Source organism: Mesocricetus auratus, unplaced genomic scaffold (assembly GCF_017639785.1).
Source record: "Mesocricetus auratus isolate SY011 unplaced genomic scaffold, BCM_Maur_2.0 Super-Scaffold_100018, whole genome shotgun sequence".
NCBI classification, from domain to species: Eukaryota; Metazoa; Chordata; class Mammalia; order Rodentia; family Cricetidae; genus Mesocricetus; species Mesocricetus auratus.
In genome coordinates, this window is record NW_024429199.1 from 43,744,470 (window position 1) to 43,759,671 (window position 15,202).

The 15,202-nt window shown below is 46.5% G+C and overlaps 1 long non-coding RNA gene across 2 annotated transcripts in view; it reads right to left on the reverse strand.

Moving 5' to 3' along the window:
* Window positions 1–684: 684 nt before the first annotated feature.
* Window positions 685–15,202, reverse strand: part of LOC110340107 — a 47,196-nt gene continuing 32,678 nt past the window's right edge. Inside the window, exons 4-5 of one of the 2 annotated variants that reach the window (XR_005869599.1) lie at window positions 5,642–5,959; window positions 685–2,197 (exon numbers count right to left, since the gene is read on the reverse strand). This is a non-coding gene — a long non-coding RNA (uncharacterized LOC110340107). Of the gene's footprint in view, window positions 2,198–4,240; window positions 5,307–5,641; window positions 5,960–15,202 lie in introns of those variants that run through there. The other variant, XR_005869600.1, reaches the window with a different exon arrangement.

The window sequence follows — 15,202 nt, forward strand, 5'->3', positions numbered from 1 at the left end:
TTTCGACTTCAGCCTGAGAAGACACATTGGACTTCCAGATGTGGCTAAGGTAGGCAGCTGGAGATGGAAGCCTGAAATACCGAGGGAGACTGGAGTAAGGCATACTCTGGCTAGGAGAGTGACTCCGTGTGCCTCAGGGTGCTGGTCTGAAAGCATCAGATTGTTGAGCATGTGGAAACACATGTTTTTTTTTTAACCAGAAAAGTCACATCCTATGTCATTTTTAATTTTTTACTTATTCTTCTCTCATGCCATATATCCCGACTGCAGCCTCTCCCCCCACGCCTCTCAGTTGCTCCCCCATTTCCTCTGCCCCCCCCATCCACTGTTCCTCCATTTCCCTTCAGAAAAGAGCATGGTTCCCAGTGATATCAACCAAGCACAGCATAACAAGATACAATAAGATAGGCAAGGCCCCTCATATCAGCCGGGCGTTGGTGGCGCACGTCTTTAATCCCAGCACTTGGGAGGCAGAGGCAGGCGGATCTCTGAATTTGAGGCCAGCCTGATCTACAGAGTGAGTTCCAGGACAGCCTCCAAAACAATACAGAGAAACCCTGTCTCGAAAAACAAAAACAAAAACAAACAACAAAAAAAAGAGCCCTCATATCAAGGCTGGACAAGGCAACCCAGTAGGAGGGAAAGAGTCTCAGGAGGAGGCAAAAGAGTCAGAGACACCTCCTCTCCTCCTGTAAGGAGTTCCACAGACACCCAAAGCTAAACAACCATGATTGTTACTTAAGTCTCTGTGAGCCTCTATGAGGCCTGCTTAGTTGATTCTATGGGCCTTGTTCTCCTAGTGTCCCAGACCCCTCTTACAAACCTTCCTACCCATCTTCCATGGGGTTCCCCAAGTTCTGCCTGGAGTTTGTGTGTGGGTCTCTGCATCTGCACCCATCAGCTGCCAAAGGAAGCCCCTCTGGTGACGATTGGGCTAAACACCTATCTAAGAGTGCAGCAGAGTATCTTTAGAAATCACTTCATTGACTTTTCTTTTGTCAGTTGTATTTTGTTCTACCCTAGGTCTCAAGCCATCCAGCTTCTGTTTCCTAGCCGTCAAGGCAGTGATGGGCCTGGGCTCCCTCTCCTGGCTTCAGCCTCAAGTTAGACCAATCAGTCATTGGCGTCACTTCCACAAGCTCTGAGCCACCCTTGTCCCAGCACATCCTGAAGGCAGGATGGATGTGGGTTGAAGGATTTGCCTCCCGGTCCCACCAGTGAGAGCCTCACCAGGTTACCAAAGATGGCTGGGCCCGGCTCCGTAGCCCCCATTACTAGGAGTCATCACTGGGGTCATCCTCATAGGCTGGAACCAGATCTTGTAAACAGTAAGTATTGGTGTGATTATCATTATTTGACATATTTGGAGGAGAGGAGACTTCCCAGCAAGCAAGGGAGCCCCGGAGCTGAGCAGAACCCCAGGCACCATCACTTTCCTCCTACACGGGGTCTCCTCCTTTACCGCTATCTCCAACGGTCTTCAGAGTCAGGGGAATCCCACACTGTTTCAGAAAGAGCAGAGCAGTAGACAGTGTACTCCAGACCTGTGGTTTCAGGATTCAGGACAGTTCAGCAAACCTGTGCTTTTTCTACCATAAAGAAAAGTCTGTTTTCTTAAGGAGTTAGGGGTGAGGAGCAGGTAGAGACATTCACCTCCCTGGAGGCTTCCAAAGCCTTAGATAAGAAATCGAGGACTCAGTCAAGTTGGGGCTAGAAAAAATAGCAGGCACAAATCAGGCATCATCTTAGTGAAAACCCTACAAAATGAGAGCATTGGGTCACATCATCTATCTCCAGCCGTGCAGACGTATTTAAGACGATGACAAAGAAATCCGGATTGTTCTGCCCAGCCCTTTGTAGATCAGAGCGCAGCTCTGGGCTACACTGATGACAATGCAGCTACTCGTCACTCTACTCTGTCACTCTTGTCACTGATACGTGCTCTGTTAATCGCGACTTGCTGCTCGGACCCGCGCATAAATGTGGATGGGTAAAAGGCAGAGGTTGAGAAGTGTACCAAGAATAACACTGCTTGGAGTCTTCCCAGCCATCGGTGGAGCCAACGCAGCAGACACTTTGAAGCCGTCCTGCACCCTGGCGCACCCTTTGAGTCCTTTTCTTGCTACAGTGAGCAGTTGTGTCATCTTTCATGCATCTATGAGGGTGTTTGTTCTTGGTGTGCTACTTCAGTGAGGTCCTGGGGCAGAAACAAAAGAACCAAGATGAGGACCACAACAGCTGTTCTTTGAGGGTTTTGCCTACAGGGTAAATGCTCTGGCCAACCGGTTATTTAAATAACAGGAAAAAAAAGAGCAAACCTGAAGTTGAAATATTACAATAGCAAGTCAATCAGGAGTAGAGTCAAGGTATGCAAAAGTGCTGAGGTAGCCTGAAGAGGGTGAGCCCCTGACTAGGAGTTGGTATCCCCCAGAGAAGGGGAACAGCATAGAGACAGAGAAGCCAGGGAGAGGAAGAAGGAAAGGGGGATGGGAGACAAAGACAGGCATGGCAACGGGAGAGGGCTGCCTTAAGGAATGACCTCCATAACTGTGGGGACGCAGGGCCAAGCTCTGTAGAGAACGCAGGCCAACTGGATACTCTGGGTCTTAGGAAAGCGGGCTAGACACTCAAGCAGGGCTTTCAAGCTGCTGTCTGGAAGCAGACTGGATTCCTTTACCAAAGCCTTAGTCTGTGCTCTTAAAGCCCCTGACTTGGACGACGTTTGTCCACATTGTAGATGGGCATCAACTTTCTCTGAGCTTCCTGACTCAGGCATCAAGCACAATGAAGAAATGTTTTCAAAGCAAAAATGCATCCTGGTGCCTGGCCGGCATTCTGGCACGAGGACCCAGCCAGGTGTGCGTCCACCAGCAACCTCCATGATTCACTCAAGGAAGGGCTTCTTAGAAGACATATTCCGTTGCCCAGTTATGCTCGGCTTCCCGAAGATGGCGTCCCAGGAAGCAGGAAAGGAGGGCAAAGTTAGAGAGAGCGCCAGCGAGGCGTGCAGGCTAACACAGGCTGCCACCGTACGAAACAGGGACACAATATTGCTGGGGACCCTCTGTGGTTTCCGGTCCCAAGGCTGAGCAACTGAAGATATGACGTCTGCTTTCATTAAAGAACCTTGTCATCGTACTTTAAAAGCAAAAGGGACTCAACCCATATGTTTCTTCAGCCTGGTGCCCTCCCCACAGGTCATTCTGACGTAGCTACAGTGCCAGGCGTGGATGTGGCTGAGCTAGGGGACCAGATGATTGTCCCAGGACAGATGGTCCCAAAGAGAGCATGTCTGTGCAGGCAGCACCCACTCAGAGTGGACCAAGAAGCCGGCAGCATCTGTCAGCCACTCCCAAGGTAGCACTCAAGGTGGGAAACCTGTGAAGTCTAGCAGGGGAATTTGAAAGCTCGTCTGTTAATGCTCAGAATGAGCACAGAAAGAGGCTGACCTCTCAATCTGCCTTCTCCTCTCATTGCCCTGGGCCACGTTCAGAGTTTCTAAGACAGGCTGCTCTGCCTCCCTTGACTGTCACAGGCTTTGAAGTGCCAAGGCACAGGAAAGCCATCTGCTTCCGGCACACAGTGACATTGCTGTCTTACCACTAAAGCTCCTTGATCACGTTCATCTACTTTATCAAAAGAGACACACAGGAGGACACATGAGAAGAATTTACTTTTTTCTAGAGTCAAGGCCCTTTCTCATGTAAATGTCTGGTCCAAGGCCCACTCTCTGCCTCTGATTGAAATCTCATCTGTAAATGACTCACTCGTGTGGTGGCTTGCAAAGTAAGCAGACATTTCTACAGGAACCTCCTCGCTCTTGGCCTCTGGTGAATTCTCACCCAGTCAGCTGATGCAGCCTTGTTGTCACCAAGCGTCGTCCCCATCCCTCTGCTGACCAGCGAGTCTCCCCTTGGGGACACCTGCTCCAATTCCCACACCTCTTAGACTGAGCATGCTCGGCTCCAGCTGCCGCCTGTGGCTCACGCTGGTTCCCAGACCCCAGACAGCTGAGGCGACTGTCCTTGGCTGTCTGTCCCGCTCTCCGGCCATCACATGCTTTTCTGTGATCCAGACTGTGATAGGGATCCCCCCGGGAGTTTTATAACAATTTAGTTAGTATTCATAGAGTGTTTTGACGCGCGAGGCGTGGGATTTGAAACATTTAGCACTTATGTAGATGCTGCAAGGTGGGTGATTTTCTTCCCCCACTGGGAAGATGAAGAAATGATGGCAGAGAGACTGAATGGCTTTACTGACGGCCTGTAATCCAGATGGGACAGAGCCCTAGGATCTGTACTGTTATCTATCTGCCTTGATTTCCCTCTTTTTTCACATCCTCTCATCCTAACCTCTCCTTAACGAGCTTCACTAAGCCAACAGGAGGCAGGACAGTGGCCTTTGCCTGCACACTGAGAGGGGGACTGGATGTGTACAATACACACTGAGTGACAGAACGGAATGTAGGGACTGGACATTCGTCAGGATTCTGTCATAGAACAGCATAGGATGTATTCATCATTGTAAGAGAGAGTATATAATTTTGAGACGGGGGTATCCTACTTCCAGGATACAGGTCAGAGGACACGAAGGGCTTCTTGTGCTGTCTGCAGTCTGGGACTGTTTTTCGGTTGTCAGTGGTTGCTGTAGGGGTCAGGAGGATTCCATCCGGTCTGGTTGGGAATGTCTAAGGAGTAAACCTGGCCCTGGACTCAGAGAAGTCCTATGTCATGGCAGGCAATGCAGCGTCGGGGGGGGGGGTGGAACCCTGAACCTAGGTCTACTGAAAAATGTATATCCTCACCTTCATGTTTGCACAGTGCACTGCGGTCTGAAGGCGGGCCTCCTGGGCCTCAGCGAGAGCAGCGGGATGGCAGCCATCAGTGTGGGTTGGCTGACCTTGATCGGCAGCCTGTGTGAATTGGGAGGTGCCTAGAAAGCCGGAGGGGGGCATCTCTGAGAGTGTCAGTGGGGGTGTCTTCAGAAAGGGCTGGCACAGGCTAGTGAGTGGGGGCGGGCTTTTCTGGTACGGATTAAGTTGGGCACACAGGGAGGAGGAGGAGTTCTGTTCTCACACACTCGACCCTTCCCGAGCCTTTGTCGTTTGCTTCGGTCTGTTTTCTTCTGCCTCAGCACCCGAGAACATCAGACGCCACATTCTTCAGCACAGACTTGCTCTTCAGGGGAGGGGGGCTGCATCACTGCAGGACTTGCTTGGCCAAGCCTTCACTGTGGGTCCACCCGCCTCCAGTCACAGGAGCCAATGCAATAGTGCCTCTCATCTCTCTGACGTAAACTTCCTATCTCTGAAGTACCGTATCTTATCAGTTCTTTAAGAATGTCATACATGCAAATGTTTTCCATTAATAATTTAAGAATTCCATAGTGAACACTGTAATTACATCATCTCACCCCCAACTCCCTCTCAAATCCATGGACTCTTATCCTCTACTATTATTATCATATATATGCACACATTTATAAAAAAAACAACCCGAGTTGTTTTAGTTCATTTAGTGCTGCTCCCCTATGCATGTGTCCAGGGCTGATCCCTTGGGATTAAGTGACTATCAGGGGGCTCGTTCCCGAGAAGCCTGATTCTTTCTCTCTCAGCAGCCATTAACTGCCTGCAGTTCTTTACCTGTTGCTGGTGCCTCTTGAAATTTCCTCCTTCTGCGTTGGTATGGCAACCGGTATTGTCCTTGTCCGGGTCTTGTGGAAGCAGCTACACTGGTGAGGCTTCATGGGTGTGGGTTGTCTGTCGTATGCAGAGACACAGCCCCATGGCAGATGTTCTGTCTCCCCAGCTCTTTCTACCCCCTCTTCCTCAATGTCCTCTGAGCCTAGGCGTCAAAGTTGTGCTGTAGATGGATCAGCTGGGGCTGGGCATCCCACGGCTGGTTGTCCTTTTTTACAGGTTGTATTTTCACCAGTGGCGACTTTATGGAGTGGTCTCTGCCTGTGGTAAAAAGAAGATATTTTCACGAGAAGCGAGGCTACTTATGAGTGTGGATTTAAGGGTAAGTATTTAGAACACAGTTAGGAATTCTACTGGTGTAGGAAATTTGCAGAAGTAGGGTCCATGGCCTCATTCATCACAGGGAATGGGCTAAGTTTACAGTTTCAGGCATGAGTCCCCTCCTATTGAGAAGGCCTTAAGTCCAACTAGACAGCTGAGCTGTTGGTTACCACCGGCCACTATTGTGCTTTGGGGGATTTCTTGCCAGTCTGGTCATTGTCCCTAGGCTTTGTATCTGGGTAGGACTACCTGTTGTTTTTCCCCCTTGACAGCTTGCATAGCTCCTTCCAATAATGGGAGAGCTAGCCCTCGGGGAGGAGGCTTCCAGGTCAGCTCCAGCTCAAGTCCTGTGTCTGAAATATGTAGTGCCTTCAATCATAAAACCTTATTTCTGGTTTCTGGAAAGCAGACCATACACAGGAGTCAGAAGACGATATTAGATCCCCTGGAACTAGAGTTACAGATAATTACCTTGTGGGTGCTGGGAACTGAACCCCAGTCCTCTGCAAAAGCAACAAATGCTCTAGCTGCCAAGCCCTGAAGGGCCATATTTTTCATATTTTTAACATGTGTTTTCTTACGATGTAGTCAGTGAGTTTTACACTTTCTTCCTAAAGGCTGAGAGAGAGAGAGCATTTGAACAGCACAACATTGCATCTGGGAAACTATTTGTGTTGAGGATTAGGAAGGTCTTTAGAAGCTTGTGAGCTCTCTAATGAAGTATAATTGACAGGTTTGATTGTATGAGAGGGCACACATGGAATTCTGCACAAACATTTACAAGATAGATCAGCCAATGTCGCAGCCATAATTGCCTGATGAGCAAGTTTCCTGGAGCCGTAAAAGCTACCAGTGAGTCTTGTCCCCAAGCATCTGAGCAACATCTGCTCCTATGACTGCACAACAATGTCCCTCAGGTCCCCCTACACCCAACAGCATCAGACCAGCCCCCTCTCCAAAGAATAAACTCAGTCGGCTTCTTTTGTTTCCTGGGGTTTCTATAACAAATTACTACATACTGAGTAGTTTCAAACAACAGAGATAGATCATTTCACCATTTCCAGAAGCCATGAGACCTCTGTATGTCTATATCCTTCCCCAGTCCTGTAAATTACAGTCTACCCTAATGATGTAATCTAAATTTGAATAGATCTTGCAATGACTCTATATCCAAGAGAGGCTGAAGGCCACGATTTAAACAAGAAAAGAATGCAGCTCAACACATGACAGTGACCAAACACCCATTGTCATCATGGTCACCCATGACCATACCTGCTCTCCTTCCTGCTGGGTTGTCTAGACCTGAATCCTCCCAAACACTTTGAGACTGGTCACAGCTCACAGTCAGGACCTTCCCTTCCTTTCCAGTGGCTACCTTTCAGCTAGCACTCTTCCATTTGGGTGACACTCTCCCCGAAACTAACAGAAGCCAGGAGGGATCTAGAAATATCTGAGAGTTCTTTGTCACATAATCCGGTCTCATTGTAGACACTCTTTTGAGGTCGACACAGTGGACTAGGCTGGGTGGCCTCATTACTGGAAGAAGGGACCCCTCACCTGTGCTGGGCTGGCGTTCTATGTGAGCAGGTGTGCAGCTGACCGTGGGGACATCCCCAGGTATCTCTGTTTCCATCCTTTGCAGGGGGTGGATGCAGCCACACATAAGGAGCATGGGTGAAGATCACTTATCTGGACACAGGAGCCTGACCCCTCTATTGAAGCCGATCACACCTCATTTCTTCTCCGCATGAGGGAAGCCTTACTCCCAGCCAGTGCTTGTGGGAATTGTGTCTTTCTTGTGTCGTCTTCCCTTTGTGCTCAGCCCACCAACTGCCTCTACTTGAACCTCAGTAAAGAGCCTGACAGCTCTGTCCCTTTTTGTCCCCCAGGACCAGGCAGTGAGCGTTACAATTTGGACTGCTTCTCACTGTGTCTCTTGTCTCCTCCTCTGGGCAGACATCCCACAGAAAGGATCTCTACCAAACTTCATTTCCGGGCACTTGATTTTGTCTTTAAAAAAAAGTGGGGGGGGGAATAATTCTACAGATTTTTCTCTGCAGACTTAATGTCTGAAACACACCCAGTTCCTGCTCCCAAATAGTTTCCTCTGTACGTTTCTCGTGTGGGTTTTGTTCTAACCCGAGCCAGGCTTGCCTCAAGCCGGACTGCACCCTTTGTGAGCCCATCCTAGAGACCACGTCTCTATAGGCCACAAGCACGAGAAGAGAAGGCCCCTCCTCCCAGCGCTTGCCAGGGCTCACTGTCTTTCCAGATGACTGGTGTTTTTACAAGGTTCCCTTTCATACTACAGTCTCGGAATCGCTGCTACAGGCCTGGAAGCCTTGGCACACACCACACAGCATTGTGAAAGAAAGCCCTCAACCCCATGAGGGCTGACCACTCCATGTCAGCCACTGTCACCACTTCTCTTACCTTTGGTCCTTGGCCAACAGGAAAACCAGGGATGCTCATGTTAGCAGGAAAACAGAATGGATTAAGCTTAAAATGGAAGGCTGGAGGGGGCTGAAGGGGGCCAGGCCTTTATTTGCATAAGGCATCTTAGCTACACCTGACATTAATAAGCGAAATGAAGACTGATCAGTATTTAAAACAACCATACAAATTGGGACATGCTCGTTTAGTCAAGAGAATGTGACGCAAAGCCAGAAATTGGCAGTAAATGAACTGCCTACGGCCAGTTGTTTCTCTTCCCTTCTTGCGAGATATTCATGGGAATCAGATTTTTGGAGCGCCTCCACCAGCTTCGACTTCCCCCAGTGAATTTATAATCCCTTTGTGTCATGACAGAAAGTTCACAGAAGTGTCATTCAGAAGAGGGTGGGCATCTACAAGTGGGGTCCTCTGCAAGTTCTGCCAATTTTCCCCAAAGGTAGGTAATTTAAATATCAACATTTTTCATATATGCTAGATCCTCGACTATGCGCTTTACAGAAGTTGTCCTGGTTAATCCTCGTTAAGCCCTGAGCTATTTTAGCATTTCCGTTTTGTACAGAGCTAACCTGAGATGCTGCAAAGATTAGGCACCACCCAAAAACACATGCCTAGCTGGTGAGACAAGGATTCCAATCACGTTCAGCAGCAGACTCTGCAACCCATGTTCTTGGTTCCTAAGATTACAAATAAAGCTCAGTTTGCCAGTCCCAACCACCTAGCATTATCACCAACTGTGTGAACAGCATCGGCTAATTGTTTGCATATGGGCAACAACAGTGTCACATTTCCTATAAAAGACATAAAGGAAACACCATGTGAGAAACGGATCACCTGTTGGTAAAACAAGAACAACAACTAAACTAAGTTACAATGTAGGTTAATGCATATTCTATTGAAATCATAGCTTGTCTAAAAAGTATTGTGGTAGTTTGAATGTGATTGGCCTCCATAAGCTCATATAGAGTGGCACTATTAGGAGATGTGGCTGTGTTGGAGTTGGTATGACCTTGTTGAAGGAGGCATGTCCCTGTGGGGGTGGGCTTTGAGTTTCCCTGTTGCTGGTTTTCTTGCAGCCGTGTTGCCCCAAATAAACACATGGATACTATTTAATTATAAAACTATTACAGGTCAATGACTAGGACTTCTTATTGGCTAACTCTGTCCTAAATATTAACCCATTTCTATCAATCTATGTATTTCCATGTGGTCTTGGCTTACTGGAGAAGTCAGAACCTGCTACTACTTTGGCAGGCTACATGGAAACTCCTCTCTGCCTACACTTCCCAGAATTCTCCTCTTCTCCCAGTCCCACCTATCTTCCTGCCTTATTGGCCAACAGTGTTTTGTTCATTAACCAATAAGAGAAGCACATACATAGGGCAACAACCATCATTTCCCTATGCTCAGGATACCATCCAGAATCTCAGTGGACTTAAAAACTCCTCTCTGCCTACACTTCCCAGAATTCTCCTCTTCTCCCAGTCCCACCTATCTTCCTGCCTTATTGGCCAACAGTGTTTTGTTCATTAACCAATAAGAGAAATACATACATAGTACAACCACCATCATTTCCCTATGCTCAGGATACCACCCAGAATCTCAGTGGACTTCCTACTGTAGGACTCTCAGCTTCTTATCTAGTATAAGGTCTGCCTGCACATGTCCATGCTCCTCATCATAATGATAATAGACTGAACCTCTGAAACTGTAAGTAAGCAACTCTAATTAAATGTTTTCTTTATAAAGAGTTGCTGTGGCCATGGTGTCTCTTCACAGCAATAGAAGCCTTAACCAAGACAAGTGCCTACATGATCAAACAGTCCTCAACACTCAAATGTTCCTTGCAATGAAGTCAGTATGACTGTTGAATGGAGACTTCCAGCTGAACTAGGATGCTTAGAATCTGGTGTGAAGAATGTTTAGAACTCTGGTGTGAAGAATGTTTAGAACTCTGGTGTGAACAATGTTTAGAACTCTGGTGTGAACAATGTTTAGAACTCTGCTCTGGTGTGAACAATGTTTAGAGCTCTGGTGTGAAGAATGTTTAGAGCTCTGGTGTGAAGAATGTTTAGAGCTCTGGTGTGAACAATGTTTAGAACTCTGGTGTGAATAATGTTTAGAGCTCTGGTGTGAACAATGTTTAGAACTCTGGTGTGAATAATGTTTAGAGCTCTGGTGTGAACAATGTTTAGAGCTCTGCTCTGGTGTGAACAATGTTTAGAGCTCTGCTCTGGTGTGAACAATGTTTAGAGCTCTGCTCTGGTGTGAACAATGTTTAGAGCTCTGCTCTGGTGTGAACAATGTTTAGAGCTCTGGTGTGAACAATGTTTAGAGCTCTGCTCTGGTGTGAACAATGTTTAGAGCTCTGGTGTGAACAATGTTTAGAACTCTGCTCTGGTGTGAACAATGTTTAGAGCTCTGCTCTGGTGTGAACAATGTTTAGAGCTCTGGTGTGAATAATGTTTAGAGCTCTGCTCTGGTGTGAACAATGTTTAGAGCTCTGCTCTGGTGTGAACAATGTTTAGAGCTCTGCTCTGGTGTGAACAATGTTTAGAGCTCTGGTGTGAACAATGTTTAGAGCTCTGCTCTGGTGTGAACAATGTTTAGAGCTCTGGTGTGAATAATGTTTAGAGCTCTGGTGTGAACAATGTTTAGAGCTCTGGTGTGAACAATGTTTAGACTTCTGGTGTATGTTTATAGAGCTAGAAAGATGGCTCTGTGGTAAAGAGCACTTACTGATCTTCCAGAGGACTCACGTTCAATTCCCAGGCCCTATGCCTCACTACTATGTGTCTCCAAGTCCAGGTTATGTGATGCCCTCCTCTGGCCTCTGTGAGTGTCATGCATGTGGATGGTACACAAACATAACACCATACTTTTTTAATATACTTTTAAAAAAACAGATATAATAATTGAGAGAAACCAGCTTCCAAGACTCTTTACCTCACTCTGAAAATGAAGAGGTAGAGTAACCAAGCAAGGCCTCTCTTCATCCTCAGCAATGTCAATGTCTGTGTTGACCTTTGATCATTTGAAGAGAAACCAGGCAAAAGGAAAGAGGCGTCAACTCCCAAGGAGGATTACATAAAGTCCTAAGATAATAAGGGTTTGTGTGCTTTCTGGTGACATGGCAATCTGTGACATTGCCCCATTCTCTCTCTCATTGTCCCAGACAGGAGTTCTTAGCATAAGATCTGTGCACCTAGCAGGGTCCATGTACATAAACATCTTGGAAAACTGTAAAATGGCTGTGACCTTTCTGGGGGATGACTTGGGAGTTTCCAGCAGTATCTCCAGAGACTCCACAGGACACAAAGATCAAGGACCAGAGCTGGTGCAGACGTGCTTGAGTAGTGCACAGCTTCAAATCCTCATGCGGCAGCCTCTTCCAATCTTTCTCTGAGTGCTTCCCTTCTCCCAAAGGACAAAGAAGAGACTATCGGGCTCTGCAGAGCCTTTTCCAGGCACACATCCATATCCTTTATCCTTTAATCACGTCTCTTATGATAAGATTTATAGTTTCTCACCATACACCAGTAGCAGCTAAGTGTGACCGCTGTACTCCATACTGGGTAAGCATAACCAAGACTGTAGAGGAAGGAGACACTCCACATCTTCTTTCACAAAGTATGCTTCTGTCACTGTAATCTAACATCTCAAAGATACATAAACTCTTTGTTTTGCCCCAGTGTTTTTGACAAGTAAAGATTTCAAATCTTTCTATTTGTGTTATTATCTCACATTTCTACAATTGATTTTTAAAAACACTAAAGGTCAAAATGTGGCATTTATGTCATTTCACTTTTATCATGCTGAATCAGTAATTGGATAGTTTTATCAAAATATATGGGGGCCCCAATTTCTCCTTCAAGATAAATCATCTCTCCCAATTTCACGTTAATTGTGGGTGTATTTATCTCTATTAAAGGCCTATCCAAGTTGCTGGCTTCCACACTGGCCAGAGATTGGCAGACAGTACTGTTGATTGCAAAATAGGCCAATCACAAAATGATGTTCATCATAAACAAAGTAATCAGCCCACTGTTGGTCTAGCTTACTAGAGGGGATGCTGGTGCACATTTCTCCATCTTGGCCATTTAAGCATCATAAGATGGAAATGTTGTCTTCTGGACATGGTATGACTATCACACACATGAACTTGCAATGGCTGTGGTTATCTGCACAAGACCAAACCAGCCGAAATCCCAGCGTAGAAGGGGAAGGTGTTCTCCAAGCCCCACTGCTTACTGAGGAGGTACTGGCAGTCGATAACTTCTGGAGGGTAGGGGAGAATCATTCTTTTTGCGGATGTGGTCACTGGTAGGTTTCCCGTGCTTTGATGGGCGGCTGCACACTTGTGTACATGTAGGCAGCTCTAATTAGATTTAGTGGGAGTCCTAGTTACTCCTGCTATGATAAGGCACCATGGCCAAGGCAACTTATAAAAGAACATATTTAACTTTGGGTCATCATTCCTGAAGGTTAAAGTCCATGACTACCATGGTAGGAATCATGGCAGAGGGCAGGCAGGCATGGTGCTGGAGCAGTAACTTAGAGCTTACATTTCAATCCATAGCCAAGAGACCAAGAGAGCTAATGGGGATTGACATGGGCTTTCTGAAAGCTCAAAACCCATCCCCAGTGATACATCTCCTTCAACAAGGCCATAACTCCTAATCCTCCCCCCAAGCGTTCTATCAACGGGGCTCAGACTTTGAAACAACCACAGTGGGTGTCCTAGTTTTAGGCTTAATTGTCAATTGACACCACCAAGAGTCATATGGGAGGAGAAGACTCAACTGAGAAACTGTCTAGGTCAGATTGGCCCATAGTCATGTTGAGATAGGGTTGACTTGATTGTTAGTTAATGTAGGAGAGTCCACTATGGGAGGCACCATTCCTTGGGCAAGAAGCCTTGGGTTGTATAAGAAAGCTAGGTAAGCGTGAGTTGGTGGGGGAATCTAGCAGGCAGTGTTCCTCTGGGGTTTCTGCTTCAAATTCTTCCTTGACGTTCTTCCATGATTGCCCTCAATGATGGACAATGTGTGGCCTGGAAGCATAAGCCAAATGAACTCTCTCCTCCTCTAAGCGCTTCTGGTGGGAGCGTTTGTCATAACAACATAAAAGTAAGAAATAACAAAGCCAGAAATGGGGTTATTGCTATGATAGATCTGATCAAATGGTTTTTGTGCCTTGAACTATTTTGTTGGAACAGTGTGGAAGTGTTTGGAACTTTGGTCTAGAAAAGCTATTTGATTCTCAGAGTTTAATGAGCAGTTGTTTGTTGTGGGGACTTGGAAAATACAAATGCTGTGAGAACTGTGGGCTATGGGAGCCTTGCAGAGGGGGAGAATGGGGGTAGGGTCATGGTTCATTGTGTATGTATATGAAATTCTCAAGAATTAAATTTATTTTAAAATACAAAAAAGAATCTTTCATAAGGCCTTAGATACTGCACAGTGGCAGAAGAGTAGTGCAGGGAAAGACATCACAATTAACATATGGAAGGAACCAGTTGACAGAAGGATCTGGAACCTCTCCACACTGACGATACATGTAAAGAACAGAGCATGAGCAGAAAGTACGCGACAGACAAGGGAGAAGGCAGGTGCTGTATAAGTTAGCTAAAGGGTCATGACTTTCAAGCTGGAGTGTTGAGCCTTAGTGCTATCCTAGCTTTCTAGCCCATTTCCACTCCTGGAAGTGCCTTTCTTCTTCCTAGTAAGCTATCTCAGAGCCGAGCATGGTGACCCAGCCAGGCAGTGGTGGTGTACACATTTAATCCTGGCATTTAAGAAGCAGAGGCAGGCAGGTCTCTAAGGAGGAGCAAGTCAGTAAGCAGGACCACAGTGCATACTGAGAAAGGCACAACCTCTGGTGGCTTCCTTCTGCCTCACCTACTAAAGACTCTAACCACTTAATGCAGGTCAGCCATTGCTGCTTTCCAAACGTCGTTACGATTCACATAAGTTTGACCCTGTGATATCGACAGGAACTGGTATGACCTTACCAATTTACAAGTGGCAAAATTGAGACTTGGTGAAGTTAAATAATATCCCCCATGGCAACCAGCCTTAGAATTTATAATCCTTAACTTCAGATCAATATCAAAGTTGAGAGAACTCTTCCTTAGGCAGCATACAAAGAGATGGAATAATGGATCATCTATGCTTTGAGCTCTGCCAGAAGATTCAACAGTGAGCTTCTTCAAAGATCCATTCATCCATCATCCATCCATCAACCATTCATCATCCAGTCAGTCATCTATCATCTATCCATCCATCATCCATCCATCCATTCAACAAACAAGTTTTGAGTATTCTCTTAGTACCATTCCACAACCACAGGAAAGGGGATCACCCATAACTAGATAGCTCACAGAGTAGGCTGGACAGACAAGATGATATAGCATTATGAAAGAATCTGAAGAGAGTCCCTGACCTCTCAGTTAAAGAACTGGATTCCATTCTCTCCACAGCCTCTTCCTGGCTTTTTCATCCTTTGTTTCAATAATCAGCCACCTAACCAAACTTTCATGATCATTAGGGCTATCTAACACAGAAAATTAACCTCCACAGGCAATCTAGGCATTTCTCTTTCAGCCCTTCAATTTAGAAGATCAGGATTGAAAGTATTAGAAGGTTATAGGGAGAGATCTCTAGGTACCTGTGGCGCTGACCACGCCCTTTTGGGTGTGGCCATAGGTGTGTACGGGACGTGTGGAATAAA